This window comes from Sebastes umbrosus, chromosome 16 (assembly GCF_015220745.1).
Source record: "Sebastes umbrosus isolate fSebUmb1 chromosome 16, fSebUmb1.pri, whole genome shotgun sequence".
Taxonomy (NCBI): Eukaryota; Metazoa; Chordata; class Actinopteri; order Perciformes; family Sebastidae; genus Sebastes; species Sebastes umbrosus.
This window is the reverse complement of record NC_051284.1, coordinates 5373927-5377270: the sequence shown is the minus strand read 5'-3', so window position 1 is coordinate 5377270 and position 3344 is coordinate 5373927.

Genomic DNA, 3344 nt, shown 5'->3' with positions numbered 1-3344 from the left:
TTTCCTTATTCTTTGTGTCAGCTTTGGTTGACCCACTTCCTGTGGCCTGATTGCCAGTTGTCATGGTGACGCCAAAGCAAAGAGAAAGGGGGCAGATTAAAGAACTATACTAGATGACACTTTGCTAAATGATGTTTATTTGTTCTACAGAGGGACAGATTGCCAACACAAAGGAGTGAATAGGCTGGAGCTTTGTCGTCTGGCCTCAGGAACCTACCTGTCAACAACACCTGCATAAAAAGCTTCCTGTTCATCCTCGAAATGCTTTGTTCCACTGAATGTCTGTTTTTAAGTGTGATAAAAAACCCTGATTCTGATCTAGTTAGCTGTATTTAAAGTGACACGGCGATAAAAAAAGAAAGAAAAAAAAGGTCACATAGTTCGACATTTTGGGAAAAACGCTTTCTGGTGTTATGGCTGGGAGTTAGATAAGAGGATTGATACCATACGGTAAATATAGCCGGGTTTCCACCAAAAGTTCCTGGGACTTTTAGTCTACTTTTCAAGGAACTAAAAGTTTCCTTCAGCCCTTGTCCTCTTGTCTGTGTTTCCACCGCAGTCTAAAGACCAGCGAAGATTAGGCAAATTAGAATTAGAATTATGAAAAAGCAACATGACGTGACGAGGGCTGCTGGTGGTCACAGCAGTAAACACACTCTTGCAGCCTGCAGATCAGTGTGTCCACCTGTTTCATCTAAAAAACACACAGAAACGTTTCGGTTTCGTCTGACTGCAACGATATTCACTGATGCGCATTGGATGTAAGGTGTGAAAGTGAAACTAAGAGCTTCTGTCTCCACAGTAAATCATCTGTTGAGTGTTTGATGGTTATTTATTTGTGCTTTAGAACGTAACCGCCATGAAACAATCAGAAACTAACTTTTCTTTCTCTCATTCACAGCATTCACAGTCTCCCTCTTCTAACGTTACCACTCACGATCTGTCTCTCTTTTTTTTCTGTCTTTTTTTTTTTAAAGAGTAGGGAAGCCGACAGCAGAGCAGACAAAGAGAAATGCTCTCCCCCTTCTCCTAAAATGGTCGTAAATCGATACTGGAGTACTTCCTTGTTTATGAATGAAGCGGTACATGAGTTGAAGCCGTTGAAGCCATTGAAGCAGCAGCGTTGTGTGTGTGTGTGTGTGTGTGTGTGTGTGTGTGTTTTACCAATCAGTGACGGTCATCCCTGCAAAGTCCACCCAGAAAGTTCCGGTACTTTCAGAAAGTACTACCCCATGATCAGGGCCTTTTTTGGAGGTAAAAAGGCCCCGGAAAATGTCCCCGGAACTTAAAGGCAGGGTTGATGATGTTATCCAGTATACGCTATTTGTTATATTGGACAGCGATCCATTACTGATGAGCTCTGAAAAAGGAACCAGAAAAGAGCCGTCGTCAGTAGCTGCTGTAATCCTGTAAAAACGTCTACCAATCACTGCCTCTCGGCCCGCTTGGAAAGAACCAATCAGCTGCCTCCCAGCTCATACTCTAACCTTGGCGTGCACCAGCCTGAACTCAAAGCACGTTGCCGCCGCACGTTTACTGGAGAATGGAAGAGAAAACTCAGCCCTGCAGTAGCACTGCCGCCGTTACTTGTCATTAGGTAGCGTTGTTGAGTTGAGGTCCTCTCTCCGCTCTGTGTCTGTGAAGTAGTTGCGATGCGGCGGTGCTCGTGCACGTGTGTGTGTGTGTGTGGGGGGCGAGCGGAGGGGGGGGGTTTAGACGGAGCTCCTGAGGTGATGCTACATTAAAATGATGCAAGCTTTCCAACATCGTCGACCCCATCTTTAATTTAGACCCTGGTCCCTGTGGTCGATACGTAATGAGTTCCTCAAAAGGTTCCTAGCTCCGAGGGGAAAGTCCCTGCAGGTGGAAAAGGGGCTTACGTAGCTGGAGTCAGCAAACTTTAAGCTTAGCACGTAGACTGGAAACAGAGGGGAAGTAGCCTGCGTGGCTCTGTCAAAAGGTAACACATTTTGCAGCTCCAAAGCTCACTATTAAAAACATTATATCTCGTTTTTTTACTCTGTATAAAATCTAAAGTGTAAAAACGACATTACAGGAAGTTACAGGCCCCGGCCAAGAGTCTGGCACATGACTGGCTTATTTTTTGGACAGTTTGGGGCCGTCGTTGAGTGTCCGTCGGCTTAGTTTTTTCGGTGTGTCCAGCACCGTCGCCTCTAGTCTGCCCGTGTCTGAGTTTTTTCGGCAGATTCAGCATGTTAAATCGGCGGCGGAGCTCGTCGGTGAGAGAAATCACTCTGATTGGCTGTTCGGCTTAAGCGAATCAGTGCACGAGAAGAGAAACGGAAGTGAGGAAAACAAACCAACGAGTAAAGTAATTTTTCATCTCATCTGATCATTCCAATACACGGATGTTTTCACAGCGACATGGCCATCTGAATGAAGCTAAGTGGTGAGCGAGAGTGGTGTGAAAATAGTCGGCCAGCGCTGCTTTGTAGGTATCATAACAACGGTTTGTATATCCGACGTCCTCGGATACTACCGCCACCTGCTGGTAGGGAGAGTTATTTCATCTCACGCAGGCGCAGAACGTACGTGGTAGTTGGCCGTTTGCTGGAGTCTTTGCAGTGTGTTTGAGTGCAACTTTTTGGTCAAGACAAAGGTGACGTGAGGCGTGATGTCGGCTTGGTGTGTCCCCAGCTTTAGAGGTGCTGGTATGCAAATTTTGACTAGTTGTTTCCAGTCTTTATGTTAAGCTAAGCTAACCGGCTGCCGGCTTTAGCTCGCCGTACAGACACGACAGTGACATCAACCCTCTCATGTAATTCTCAGCAAGAAAGCGAAAGCGAGTGTATTTCCCAAACTGTCAAACTCTTCCTCTAAAAGGTTACGACGTTGGAAGTTATGTTTGGCTCTCGCAGCAAATGTCCAGAGAGAAATTTGTTGTCCCGACATGCTGATTTACGGGATTTCTCTTCAATGAGGTGTTGTTCAAGGCTGTCACAAAAACCTGACAGATGGGGTCACGGTGAAAAAGCATGGCGACATCAAGTGAGTTCAAATGAGCCTGGGGGCCGGTGTTGGCACGCTGAGGGCTGAAACGCACCTCCCTCCCGTTTGAAATGGACCAATGCTGGAGCAGAGGGGGTTCACACCATCAGCACACTGGGGGATGGGGAGGACACCCAGGCGGGCCTTCTTTTTCCAAGAACTGCAGTTGTTGGCGGGGGAAAGGAAAAAGAAAAAAAAACTTTCCTCATTCACATTTTTCTGCTCCCTTCCTCTGACTTGTGACGTGATCTTCTGCAAAGGAAGCATGCTCTGATTTGAGTATTTGCACATTTTGAGCCATTTTGGCAGCCAGCAATAAAACGATGTAGACAAGC